Raw genomic sequence first — 15,350 nt, forward strand, 5'->3', positions numbered from 1 at the left:
TGCAATTTGCTAATTAACCTATATAACAAACCTAACAACCAATACTATTTCAGAAAACTTCTCCAAAGACAAGTGAAATTAGGACACAGTCTGAAAGCTCCAAATCTTTTGAGAGACAGAAACCAGGTACAATTGGAAAATTAAAATTTTTAGGCTGTTTTAAGTCACCTACCTCATCCTAGACTCCATGAGTTTCTCTTTCTCTCTCTCTCTCTCAATGTTGTCTATCCTCAAACTAATTAGCAGTGGTTAAAGCAGTTCTTCATTCTTTTCTGCACAAAAACTCTCCTAGCCTACCTCTGGGCCATTCATTCTTCAATCTTCATTACTAGTTTCTCCTTGCCTCTCTGAACTCTTCTAAAAACCGAAGTGAATTTTTCTATCTTTACCCATTCCCGTGGTGATTTTCCCTAATTTCATGGCTTTAAATTCCAAATACGCACTGGTAACTCTCAAATTTATATCATAGCCCAGACCTCTCTCCTGAATTCCAAACTTGAGATAACTGTTTATTGCCTATCTGCAAATCCCATCTTTCACAAAGACTCAAGCAAAAGTCCTTAAAATGTTTCATAAGGCCCTACACATTCTGCCTACCCCCCCATATTCCATGCTGTCCTCATAATTTTCTGTATCTTTCTTTGATCTAGCTAACTAGATCAGCTTCATTATTGTTCCACACACAAGTCAGAAAGATTCCCACCTCAAGAACTTTGCATATAACTGTTCTTCCAACTTAGACCACTCTTCTCCATTATGGCTCCTTCCCCTTGTTGTCCTTTCCTAAGTGGCAACATTTTCCCAAGTCCCCCACCCCATGTCCATTGTCTATTAATAATCCCTACCCTTCTTCCTTACTTTTTTTAACATCCCTTAAATATGCTGTATTTACTTATTCCTGTTATTTATTTTCTGTCTCCCTATGCAAAACTATAAAATCCACAAGGGTAGGAATTTTTATCTATTTAATTCAGTTGAATTCCCAGCACCTAGAGCCTGACATAAAAGCAGACATTCAAGAAGTATTTGAATGAAGAGATAAATGATGTTTTCTAGAGAAAGTGAAATGATACCCGAGAAAAGATACATATAGATGGGTGCCTCAGTGGCTCAGCTGATTGAGAGTACAACTCTTGATTTTGGCTCAGGTCGTGATCCCAGGATTCTGGGCTCAAGCCCCATGGTGGGCTCTATGCTGAGCATGGAACCTGCTTAAGATTCTCTGATTCTCTCTCTCTCCTCCTCTACCCTTCTTCCCTACTAGAGCACCAAAGAAAAAAATAAATAAAAATTAAAATTAAAAAAAATATATACATACACACACACACACACACACACACACACACACATATATATATACATATTTATTTATTTATTTAATTTCAGCATTAGGGTGAAACTTACCACTTGACAAGCTCCACACCTGTCCACTTAGCATCCAGATTTTTTGAGCCTCAGGCCAAAACACAAAGGATGAAAGTTCCAATGAGATACTAAAAAACTAAGCAAACCAAAATAGGGAACCTGAAGGAAACAGGGACAATGCAGAGAAAGAGAAAAGATAGTTCCTTTTATCTTCTCGGAACAAGAGTGGTGGGGGCAGGAAAACGAACTTGAACCAGAAAAACTCTTGAAAATTAAGGGAAAAGAAAAAGGAAGTGGAAGAAATAATATATTCAACAGGAAGACCAAGAGAAAACTGAGATCTCCTAGAAAATATTAACAAAATGACCAAGAATGGAATTTATGTGATATATGACAAGTTAGAAGATCAAACCAGGAGGTCTGATATTGAACTAACATAAGTTCAAGAAAGAACAAAGAAAATGACACATAGAATATAATAATTTAAAAACTGTGCGAAAGGGCGCTTGGATGGCTCAATCGGTTAAGCGTCCAACTTCAGCTCAGGTCATGATCTCGCAGCTCATGAATTCAAGCCCCACATTGGGCTCTGCTGACATTTGGACCCCAGCCTCTGCTTCAGATTCTGTGTCTCCCTCTCTCTCTGTCCCTCCCCTGCTCACACTCTGTCTCTGTCTCTCTCAAAAATGAAAACATTTAAAAATTTAAAAAAAAAAAAAAAAAACTGTGCAAGAAATCTGCACAGCAAAGGAAACGATCAACAAAACTAAAAGGTAATCTATTGAATGGGAGAAGATATCTGCATATGACATATCCGATAAAGGGTTAGTATCCAAAATATATAAAGAACTTATAAAATTCAACACCCAAAAAACAATCCAATTAAAAAATAAGACGTGAACAGACATTTTTCCAAAGACACAGAGATAGCCAACAAACACATGAAAAAATGCTCAACATCACTTATCATGAGGGAAACGCATATCAAACTACAATGAGGTATCACCTTATACCTGTCAGAATGGCTAAAATCAACAACACAAGAAACAATAGGTGTTGGCTAGGGTGTGGAGAAAGGGGAATTCTCTTGCACTGCTGGTGGAAATGCAAATCGGTGTGGTCATTCTGGAAAACAGTATGGAGGTTCCTCAGAAAGTTAAAATAGAACTACCCTACAATCCAGCAACTGCACTACTAGTTCGAAGGGATATATGCACCCCAATGTTTATAGCAGCACTATCTACAATAGCCAAATTATGTAAAAACCCCAAATGTCCACTGAATGATGAATGTATAAAGAATGTGGTGTGTGTGCGTGTGTAACGGAATTTTGCTGAGCCATATGAATGAATGAAATCTTGCCATTTGCAACCACAAGGATGGAGCTAGAGAGTATTAATTATGCTAAGTGAATACCATGTGATTTCATTCATATGTGGAATTTAAGACACAAAACAAATGAGCAAAGGCGGGGGTGGGGGGGGCAGCAAACCAAGGAAGAATAGAGAACTGATGGTTACGGGGGGAGGGGGGGATGTGTTAAATGTGTGATGAGAATTACGGCATGCACTTGTGATGAATACCAGGTGACATACAGAAATGCTGAATCGCTATATTGTACTAAAACTACACTGTATTTTAACTGGAATTTAAGTAAAACTTTTAAAAAATGGTGCATGAAAACTTAACAGAAGCAAAAGAATCTATTCTAGACTGACTCACCAAATGCTTGCATAATGAAAAAAATAGGATCTATACCAAGTAATATAACCATGAAATTTCAAGACACCAGGAATAAAGATATTATAAAAGCTTGCACACACATAAACTAAGCCATATTAAATAATCAGAAGTGACAACTCTGAACTTCTACTTCTCAACAGCCAACAGCAACACTAGAATACAGAAAGATAATGTCTTTAAAAAATATTTCAACCTGGGCACCTAACTGACCCAGTAGGTACAGCATGTGACTCTTGATCTCAGGGACATAAGTTTAAGCCCCACTTAAGAAAAGAAAATTTTTTTTTCAACCTTTTTCCAGTCAAAAATCAAGTGAGAGTAAAATAATGCATTTCCAGGCATGAAAGATCTCAAGAGTTAGCTCCCATGCATCTCTTCTAAGACAACTACTAGGAGAGGTTGGTTTGCCAAAACCAGGAAGAAATCCAGCAAAGAGTGAGGTAAATGGCAGCTCAAACTGGCCTAGAGAGCAACCAGTTCAGAAGCGAATGAGGGCATAAAAGGACAGAATCAAATGAGAAGAAAATTCCAAGAAGTATATCTACTAAGAGAGGGAAGGGAATAAATGGTACTAATGGAATTTGTATGAAAAGCAGAAATTCAGAGAGCTTGGCAATTCTGTTGCCGATTTTGGATAAAGTATGTACAGTGTCTTGAAATTTAAGCAAATGTAATAATAAAGGAACTGTAAATTACAGTAAAAACAGAAAAATCATCCAAGAAAGGAAATGTGATTATAGTACACTACTTGGTTTAACAGTTAATAAAAAACATGTGTTATAACTATTTGAGAAGATGAAGAGAGAGGCACCAGGAATGTCTGGAATAATTGATTCTCATTTCCCGTAACAAGAGAGAATTTCTAATGTTAGTTTTTTCTTTTTGCGTGGTTTTTTTTTTTTTTTTTTTTAAGTTAAAAGCCAAGACTAAGGAATATGGTGTTGAGTAACAGATAAAAAGGTCATAAAGTGCTTGGAAAAGGAAATACACAGGTAGGCACAGGGCAAAACTCTATTGTTGCTACTGTCCTCACAGACCTTGAAATACTGTGACTTCTAAAATTCTGCTCTATTACTTTAATAGAAATAAAAACTGGGTTAACAGAGGGACGCTTACAATAAGTTCTCTCCACTACTTAACCACTTCAATTTGATCATTGTATTCCTCCCATGGCCCTCAGCCACCCCTGCAGTCTCATTCCCTTCCAGTCGGCCTCCGGTAGTCACCTTCAAACACAACTTTTTGAAGCAGCTGTGTACTTTTTCCAAGTAAATACCTTTGTCACTCCATCAAGTAGTTTCTACATTCCCCAAAACATACACACCTAAGTGTGGAAAAACTTATACTTAAGATAGAGTAGAAAAGCTTTTGTTAACATTTAAGAATTAGAGCAAAATAAGTAGCTCAACTGCCAAGAGAAGGTAGGAAAACCTATATCACCCTTTAAGATTCTGCCAGGAGGAAGAGCACCTGGTGGCTCAGTCTAGTTAAGCATCCATCTTCACTGTGCTGACGAGCTCAGAGCCTGGATCCTGCTTCAGACTCTATGTCTCCCTCCCTCTCTCTGCCCCTTCCTTGCTCGTGCTCTCTCTCCTTTTCTCAAAAATAAATAAACATTAAACAAAATTTAAGATTCTGCCAAGAGAAATAATCAGATTCTCCTGCAACACTATCATTTCCTAAATTTTCACAGACTAGAGCAAACATAGGATTTGATCCAACCAGTGTTTCTCTTTTAGGTTGTATTTATACGAAAACACACTAAAGGAAATCTCTTATTTTTACAGATTCCTGGGACCCAGCTCAAACGAGTATTTCAATTTACTGCACTCTAACTTTTATCAATTTTCAGCTGCTCAGAAAGTGAGAAACACATATCAGCCAAAATATTTGCCTTAATGATGTTGCAGAAGCACCATCCAGTGGCAAGAAAAGTTAACTGCAACTTCTAGCCACTGTAAATATCCGTTTTCCAAAGCTTAGCTTCTGATGACACACCAATACATAGTATTTAATGTAGGAAGAAATATAATAAACTCCAGACAACTAAAGTTTAACAGCTCATAGGTAAACGATCAATATCTGTGGTTTTTAACAAATGAAAATAAAGTATTTTCACCACATCAGGAAAGGAAATAAGAATCTTATACCTACAATCCTTTGAATATAGCTTTTTTCTGGAATTTAAGAAACATGATTCTTTAACATGATTTAAGAAACATGATTCTTAGTCCTAGCTCTAGCTCTACCATTATAGCACAAATTTTGAAAAGGCCACTTCCCAATACAGCCATTAGTTTATCTGGATGCAGATGTGAAAATGCAGAATGCAGAAATTTCCTCTAAAGCTCTTCTTATTGGGGCGCCTTGGTGGCTCAGTCAGTTGAGCATCCAACTTCAGCTCACGACATGATCTCGTGGTTTGTGGATTCGAGTCCCATGTTGGGCTCTGTGCTGACAGCTCAGAGCCTGGAGCCTACTTCAGATTCTGTGTCTCCCTCTCTCTCTGCCTCTCCCCCCATGCATGCACTCTCTCTCTAAACATTAATTTTTTTTTAAAAGATCCTTCTGGGGGCGCCTGGGTGGCTCAGTCGGTTAAGCGGCCGACTTCGGCTCAGGTCATGATCTCACGGTCCGTGAGTTCGAGCCCCGCGTCAGGCTCTGTGCTGACAGCTCAAAGCCTGGAGCCTGTTTCAGATTCTGTGTCTCCCTCTCTCTGACCCTTCCCCATTCATGCTCTGTCTCTCTCTGTCTCAAAAATAAATAAACATTAAAAAAAATTAAAAATAAATAAATAAAATAAAATAAAAGATCCTTCCGTATAATAGTAATAGCTTAGTAAACACCTTGAGAATTTATAATGTGTTTAGCCCTTTGGAGTGGATTAAAGCATTAAATCCTCGGGGCGCCTGGGTGGCTCAGTCGGTTAAGCATCCGACTTCGGCTCAGGTCATGATCTCATGGTCTGTGAGTTCGAGCCCCGCGTCAGGCTCTGTGCTGACAGCTCAGAGCCTGGAGCCTGTTTCAGATTCTGTGTCTCCCTCTCTCTCTGCCCCTCCCCTGTTCACGCTCTGTCTCTCTCTGTCTCAAAAATAAATAAACGTTAAAAAAAATTTTTTTTTGAAAAAAAAAATAAAATAAAGCATTAAATCCTCAGAACAGTCCTAACCTATACTTTTATTTACAAACTACAAATGAAAAATAAAATTAAAATCCAGTAGTACTAACAATATTTACTGGATAACTACTAAGTGTTCTAAGCATTTCCCGTATTATCTCATTTACTATTCAAAATTATCCTCGGTGAGGCAACTGTCAGGTCAGTTGACACTCTTGATTCTGGCGCAGTTCATGATCTCACAGTTCACAGAATCGAGCCCCGCATCAGGCTCTGTGCTTGTTAGCTTGGGATTTTCTCTCTCTCCCTTGATCTCTGTGCCTCCCCCACATCCACTCTCAAAATAAATAAACTTAAAAAAAATCCTCTGCAGCAATCCCTATCAAAAGAACACCAGCATTCTTCACAGAGCTAGAACAAACAATCCTAAAATTTGTATGGAACCAGAAAAGACCCTGAATAGCCAAAACAATCTTAAAAAAGAAAACCAAAGCTGGAGGCATCACAATCCCAGACTTCAAGATTTATGACAAAGGTGTAATCATCAAGACAGTATGGTACTGGCACAAAAACAGACACCCAGATCAATGGAACAGAATAGAGAACCCATAATGGACCCACAAACGTATGGCCAACTAATCTTTGACAAAGCAGAAAAGAATATCCAATGGAATAAAGACAGTCTCTTCAACAAATGGTGCTGGGAAAACTGGACAGTGACATGCAGAAAAATGAACCTGGACCACTTTCTTATACCATACACAAAAATAAACTCAAAATGAATGAAAGATCTAAATGTAAGACAGGAAGCCAACAAAATCCTAGAGGAGAAAGCAGGCAAAAACCTCTCTGACCTCAACCACAGCAACTTCTTACTCAACACGTCTCCAGAGGCAAGGGAAACAAAAGCAAAAATGAACTACTGGGACCTCATCAAAATAAAAACCTTCTGCACAGTGAAGGAAACAATCAGCAAAACCAAAAGGCAACCGATGGAATGGGAGAAGATACTTGCAAACGACATATCAGATAAAGGGTTAGTATCCAAAACCTATAAAGAACTTATCAAACTCAACACCCAAAAGACAAATAATCCAGTGAAGAAATGGGCAAAAGACATGAATAGACACTTCTCCAAAGAAGACATCCAGATGGCTAACAGAAACATGAAAAACCACTCAACATCACTCATCATCAGGGAAAAATACAAATCAAAACCACGAGATACCGATACCACTTCGCACCTGTGAGAATGGCTAATAACATTAATAACTCAGGCAACAACAGATGTTGGCGAGGGTGAGGAGAAAGAGGATCTCTTTTGCATTGTTGGTGGGAACGCAAACTGGTGCAACCACTCCGGAAAACAGTATAGAGGTTCCTCAAAAAATTGAAAATAGAACTACTCCGCAACCCAGCAACTGCACTACTAGGTATTTACTCAAGGGATACAGGTGTGCTGTTTCAAAGGGGAACATGCACCCAAATGTTTACAGCAGTGCTATCTACAATAGCCAATGTATGGAAAGAGCCCAAATGCCCATTGACAGCTAAATGTATAAAGAAAATGTGGTATACACACACACACACACACACACACACACACACACACACACACACACACACATACATACAATGGAGTATTACTCAGCAATCAAAAAGAATGAAATCCTGCCATTTGCAACTACATGAATGGAACCAGAGAGTATTATGCTAAGCAAAATTAGAGAAAGACAAATATCACATGACTTCATTCACATAAGGAATTTAAGATCCTAAACAGATGAACCTAAGGAAAGGGAAGCAAAAATAATACAAAAACAGGGAGGGGAACAATATAGAACAGACTTTTAAATATAGAGAACAGAGGGTTGTGGGAGGGGGGATGGGCTAGATGGGCAAGGGGCCTTAAGGAATATACTCCTGAAATCATTGTTGCACTATATGCTAACTTGGATGTAAATTAAACATTAATTAATTTTTGAAAATCCTCTGCAAAACTACATATATGCCTATTTTAAAGAAAAGGAAAGTTTAAAGTAATTTTTATTTAAAAAAAAAAAATTTTTTTTTTTAACGTTTATTTATTTTTGAGACAGAGAGAGACAGAGCATGAACGGGGGAGGGTCAGAGAGAGAGGGAGACACAGAATCTGAAGCAGGCTCCAGGCTCTGAGCTGTCAGCACGGAGCCCGACGTGGGGCTTGAACTCACGGACCGTGAGATCATGACCTGAGCCGAAGTCGGATGCTTAACCGACTGAGCCACCCAGGCGCCCCAAGTTTAAAGTAATTTAAATAAGGTCAGAGAATTAACGTGGCAGAACCAGTACTCAATTCCACTTGTTTTTTCACACCATACAAGCTCTTAACCTAAATTAAGTTCCATAATTCCATTTTTTATTTATGTATTTTCTACTGAGGTAAAATCCACATAACATAAGATGTTCTCAGTTTATTTGGGTCTTAAGTTCTCTCGACAGTATTTTGTAGTCTTCAGGGCCTAGGTCTTACATTTTGTTAAATTTATCCCCATTTCATTTTTCATGTTTAGGGTGCTATTATAAATAATACTTTTTTAAGAGTTTCATTTTCTAATTGTTGCTCAATACAGAATACATCTTATTTTTGTATACTGACCCCTATCCTGTAACCTTGCTATAGTCACTTCTTAATTCTAGCTGCTCTTTATTTGGGAGGTAGGGTGCTTAGAGTTTTCTATGTATGTAAGTCATATATATAATCAGGTAGTCTACAAAAAGGCACTTTCTTAATCATTTTCTTTTCGAACCTCTGATATCTTTCTTTCTCTCGCCTTATTGTTACCAGCTAGGACCTCTAATACAATGTTGTTTTGTACTTGATCCTTAACAAAGAAAGCTTAGAGTGAAAGCTTCACTATTAAAGTATCATGTTAACTGTACATCATTTAGTAGGCTGAGGAAATGTCCTTTTACTCCTAGTTTGCTAAGGTATTGTGATGCAAATGAGTATTTTGTAAAATACTTTTATTATTTTTTAAGCTAATTTATTTATCTTGAGGGAGACAGAAACAGTGCACAAGCAAGCAGGGGAGGGGCAAAGAGAGAGGGAAAGAGAGAGAATCCCAAGTAGGCTCTGCACTGTCAGCATGGAGCCCAATGTGGGGCTCAAACTCACGAACCATGAGATCATGACAGGAGCCCAAATCAAGAATTGGATGCTTAACTAACTGAGCCACCTAGGCACCCCATCGTATGCTTTTTCTGTACCTATTAAGATGATCATGACTTTTCTTCTTCTTCTTTTTTTTTTTTTAGTAGGCTCTACACTCAACCTGGGGCTTGAACTCACAACCCCAAAGAGTCACATGCTCTACCAACTGAGCCAGCCAGGCACCCTTCTTCTTTACCCCATTAAGGGAGCTAATTAAAATTGATTTAGGGGGCTCATGGGTGGCTCAGTCAGTTGAGCGGCCGACTCTTGACTTCGGCTCAGGTCATGATCCCAGGGTCATGGGATCAAGTCCTGTGCCAGGCTCTGTGCTGAGCAGTGACCCTGCTTAAGGCTCTTTCTTTCTCTTTCTCTCCCCCCACCCATGGCCCTCTCCTTGCTCTTGGACACATTCACTCTGTCTCTAAAATAAAATAAAATAGTGGCTCCTGGGTGGCTCAGTTGATTAAGCGGCTGACTCAGCTCAGGTCATGATCTCACGGTTCATGAGTTCAAGCCCCGCATACAGCTTTGCTGTCAGCTCTGTCCCCCTCTCTCTCTGCCCCTCCCCTGCTCACTTGCGTGCTCTCTCATTCTCTCTCTCTCTCTCTTTCCCTCTCTCCCTCCCTCAAAATTAAACACTTTAAGGGAGCCTGGGTGGTTCAGTCAGTTAAGTGTCCAACTCTTGGCTTCAGCTCAGGTCATGATCTCGTGGTTCATGAGTTTGAGCCCTGCATTGGGCTCTGCACAGACAGCATGGAGCCTGCCTGGGATTCTCTCTCTCCCTCTATCTCTCAAAATAAACAAATCAACTTGAAAAAAATATTAAAAAAATAAAAATAAGTTTTTAAAAAATATTTTTGAGAGAGACAGAGACAGAGACAGAGACAGAGACAGAGAGAGAGAGAGAGAGAGAGAGAGAACGTGCACACATGCACAAATGGGGGAGGGGCAGAGAGAGAGGTAAACACAATGTGAAGCAGGTTCCAGGCTCCAAGCTTTTGGTGAAGACTCCAATGCAGGGCTCGAACCCACCAACTGTGAGATCATGACCTGAGCCAAAGTCAGACACTTAAGTGACTGAGCCACCCAGGCACCCTTATTTTATTTTATTTTATTTTATTTTATTTTATTTTATTTTATTTTATTTTATGTTTTATTTATTTATTTATTTCTTAATTTTATTTAGAGAACAAGCATGCAAGGGAGAGGGGCAGTGGAGGGAGAGAGAGAAAGAGAGAGAATGAAAGAATCTTAAGCAGGGTGCCTGCTCAGAGCAGAGCCTGGCACAGGGATCAATCCCATGACCCTGGGATCATGAACTGAGCCGAAATCAAGAGCTGGCTGCACAACTGACTAAGCCATGCAGGTGCCCGTAAACAAGCACTAAATAAATAAATAGATAGATAGATAGATAAAATGATTTTTAAAAATTTATTTGGAACGTGAAATCAACATTGTATTCCTAAAATAAAGTCTACTTGGTCATGACATATTATTTTTTATAAGTTCCCAGAAACGCTGTGCAATTATTATTTTTTTAACGTTTGTTTATTTTGGGGGCAGGGAGGGGGCAGAAAGAGAGAGGGACAGAAGATCCAAAGTGGGCTCTGAGCTGACAGCAGCAAGCCTGATGTGGGGCTCAAACTCACGAACTGCGAGATCATTACCTGAGCCAAAGTCAGACCCTTAACCAACTAAAACACCCACGTGCCCCTAGATAAGGATTCTTACATACATGTTCATGAAGGAGATGTCAATGTTCATTAGGGATCTCTCTGTCTGGTCTTAATATCCAAGAGAAGGCTGGTCCCATAAATGATTTAAAGTGTGCCCTCCTCCACCATTTACTGAAATAGTAGTATTTTCTTCCTTAAACATTTGATAAAACTCACCAGTGAAGCCATCTGAGCCTTAAAATTTCTTTCAGAAAAAAACTTAAATTAAGATTCTATTTCTTTAATATATGTCTATTCTATCAATCACTACAGAAGAATATTCATTGAGTATCCAACTATATAATTATAGATTTCTATTTCTCCTTCCAATTCTGTCAGTTTCTGCTTCAAGTATTTTGAAACTCTGTTATTAGGTATATAAATATGATAAACTGACACCTTTATCATTACAAAAAAATTTTCTTTATTCCTGGAAGTATACTCCTTGCTCTGAAATCTACTTTGTCTACTATTAATACAGCCACCTGGGCTTTTTTATGATTATTGGCTTCTTAGGTAGTCCTAAGATATTTTTTAGTGGTTGCACTAGACTTCATAACACACATTTTTAACTTAGCACAGTGCACCTTCAAACAGTATTATATCACTTCTCATATTAATGTAAGAACCTTACAGCAGTGTACTTCCATTTTCTCCCTATTACTGGGCTTTTACTTTTTACATCTACCTTTTACATCTACCTTTTACTTTTTACATCTACATTTTCTGAATTTTACTTGTCAATTGTCTGAAATAAATTTAAATTTGAGAAAAAAGTATTTTGCAATTCCCCATGTGTACCATTTATCCTCTCCATTCTTTTGTGTGTATCTGAGTTTCCACCCAAAATGATTTTCTTCAGCCTGAAAAATTTCCTTTAAAATTTTTTAAAGATTTTTTTTTAAGTTTATTTATTAATTTGAGAGAGAGAGAGAGAATGAGCAGACAGAGAGGGGGACAGAGGATCCGAAGCAGGCTCTGTGCTAATAGCAGAGAACCCAACGCAGGGCTCGAACTCCAAAACCATGAGATGATGATCTGTGCTGAAGTGGGACACTTCACTGACTGAGCCTCCCAGGTGTCCCCCTTTAACATTTTTAATAGAGCAGGACTGTCAGCAAGAAATTCTCTCAGCTTTTGTCTGCAAAATGCCTTTTTAAATGTTTATTTTTAAGAAGCAGAGCACACGTGTAAGCATGCATGAGCAGGGGAGGGGCAGAAAAAGAGAGAGGGCAGCGGATCTGAAGCAGGCTCTGCACTGACAGCAGCAGCCCAATGTGGGGCTAGAAATCAAGAACCACAAGATCATGACTGAGCTGAAGTTGGACACTCAATCAACTGAGCCACACCTGCGTCCTGGAAATGTCTTCAGTTTGTCTTGATTTCTGCAAGATATGCTTGTCAGGATTAAATTCTAATGATAGTTTTTTCACATCAGAACTTTTTTTTTTTTTTTTTAGGATTGTATTTTTGGACTGCCTGGGTGGCTCAGTCAGTTGAGCCACCAACTCTTGGTTTCGGCTCAAGTCATCATCTCACAGTTTGTGGGACTGAGCCCCGTGTCAGCTCTGGGCTGGCAGCATGGAGCCTACTTGAGATTCCTTCTCCCTTTGTCTCTGCCCCTCCCTCCATCTCTCCCTCCCTCTCTCAAAAAATAAACTTTAAAAAAAGGATTGATCTATTTCTTAAAAAAAAAAAAAAAAAAAAAAAAAAAAAAGATTTAATTTTTAAGTAATCTCTACACCCAATATGGGGCTCAAACTTACAATCCTGAGATCAAGAGTCGAATGCTCTACCAACTGAGCCAGCTAGGTGCCCCTCCTTTCAGAACTTAAAAAGTGTTGCTCCACTGTCTTCTGGCTTGCATGACACCCCCCACCCACATACACACCCCTTTTGGGAGGAATCTAGACTTAAGAAACTTTTTATTTTGAAACGGCTTTACAGAAAAGTTGCAAAAACAGAGTCCACATATACCTTTCATCCAGCTTCTAATGTTAATACTTAGATAATCATTATCAGAAAAAAGAAAGTAACACTGGTATAAAGCAATTAACTTAGCTACAAACTTAAATCTACCAATTTGTTCACTAATGTCTTTTTTCCTTTTCTTAATGTTTATTTTAGAGACAGAGACAGAGACAGAGAGAGAGAGAGACAGACAGACAGACAGACAGACAGCATAAGAAGGGGAGGGGCAGGGACAGGGAGACACAGACACAGAATCTAAAGCAAGCTCCAGGCTCTAAGCTGGCAGCACAGAGCATGACACGAGGCTCGAACTCACAAACCATGAGATCATGGCCTGAGCCAAAGTAGGATGCTTAACCGACTGAGCTACCCAGGCACCCCACTAATGTCTTCTTCTGTTCCAGGATCCAATTCAGGTTCCCAACACTGCATGTAGTGGACACGTTTCCTTGATCTGTAACAGTTATTCAATATTTTCTCATCTTGCATGACCTTAATAATTTTGAAAAATACTAGCCAGGTATCTTGTAGAACCTCCCTCAATTTGGGTTTGTCTGATGTCTTCTCATAATTAGAGCAAGGCTTTGCATTTTTTGGTAAGAACACCACAGATGAAATATTTTGCCTTTCTTAGCTCATTATCAGGGAGTATATACATTGTGAATGTCTTATTGTTGTGCTATTAACCTTGATAACTTGGTTATGGTGGGATCTACAGAGTTTCTCTCCACTATAAATTCATTTTTTCTCTTTGTAACTAATAAATTTTTTGGAGAAAATACTTTAAGGCTATGAAAATATGTTTCTCACCATACCTTCACTCACTGATTTTACCTTCCATACCGATTTGTGCCTGTGACAACTATTACTGTAATATTTGCTAATGGTGATGCTGTGTTTAGTCACTACTTTACACTTAAAAACGAATTCTTTTACATTTTAGTCCTTCTCCCCATTCATTTAGTTATTTATTTATTATTACCAATATGGACTCATAGATATTTTATTCTACTGATTATGTAATACTAGAATTATCTGATTCCAGCTTTGGCCATCAGAAGCTCTTTCAAGTTGGCTCTTACATCTTTTTGACATGTCCCACCCTTTTCTAGCACTTCTTTGTTTTCTGGCACCAAAGATGCTTCAGAATCGTCCTCTTTTGCCTCTATCCCAGCTCTTTCTTCAAAGTGCCATGGTACGTCTTAATGAAGAATTGCTGAGTCCAAGATCTGGGCACAAGATATGCTCATTGCTCCTGGAGTGCCACTGCTTCTACGCATTCCCAGGGGACAGAGCGAGGAAATACATTTATGCACAGTAACCCATGCATATACATACATCTACATTTCTAGACCTATTTATCTGTATATATTACATAAAACCATGAGTTAATACTGATACCTCCAATTCAAGACCAAAAAGTTCATTCTAGCCGTTCTCCTTTCCTTACTTGTAACCTCTTCATTTAACAGTCAGGTATCTGGCTGTCATGATCTAAACTAGATTTACTTATATATTCAATCTTAGTATATACATAAAGTAGTATATACACAGAGCAGTTTCAGGCTTACTAACCCGTATCCTTATGAGAAAGGACAGATTTACTAACTAGAATATAATACTTGTATACAGTTCTTTTTATCTTTAGTCTTACAATATCTAGTCAAAATACTATTTTCTGAAGTTACTTTGATGATTTATTCTCTTCCTCCTCCTCAGTGTGGTTGTTGTCCAGTTGTAATAAAGTTAGGTTCATTTGTTGGTTTACATTATTTTTCTTGAAAAGTCAACAGCTGTTATCTTTGCCCTCTGTATATATAATGCGGTTTTTCTTTCTTCTAGTTTCTCTTAAGATTTCTCTTTAAAACTAGTTTTCAGCAATTGGATTAGGATGTGCCTCAGTGTGACTCTCTTTGTGTTTATCCTATCTGGGATCATTAAGTCTAAGGGATCATAGCTTTCATTACATTTAAAATTTTTTCAGCCCTATTTCTTCAAATACTTCTTCAACTGCAGCCTCCAAATGCAAATTGTATTAGGCAGGCTATCTGATAATGTCTCACACATCACTGGGGCTCTCTTTTTCTTCCAGTCTTTTTTTACCCTGTGCTTCATTTTGGGCAGTTTCTATTATCCTCTCACTGATCTTTTCTTCTGCATATCTAATCTGCTGTTAAGGCCCATCAACTGAATTTTTCCTTTCAGATACCGTATTTTTCAGTTCTAGAAGCTCCAATGGGTCTTT

General features: G+C 38.5%; 1 protein-coding gene across 1 annotated transcript in view; it reads right to left on the minus strand.

Moving 5' to 3' along the window:
• RAB10 (RAB10, member RAS oncogene family) overlaps positions 1-15,350 on the minus strand; it is a 78,971-nt gene that overhangs the window by 28,905 nt on the left and 34,716 nt on the right. The gene's annotated exons all lie outside the window — the stretch shown is intronic.

The sequence above is a fragment of the Panthera uncia genome (genome assembly GCF_023721935.1).
Source record: "Panthera uncia isolate 11264 chromosome A3 unlocalized genomic scaffold, Puncia_PCG_1.0 HiC_scaffold_12, whole genome shotgun sequence".
Taxonomy (NCBI): Eukaryota; Metazoa; Chordata; class Mammalia; order Carnivora; family Felidae; genus Panthera; species Panthera uncia.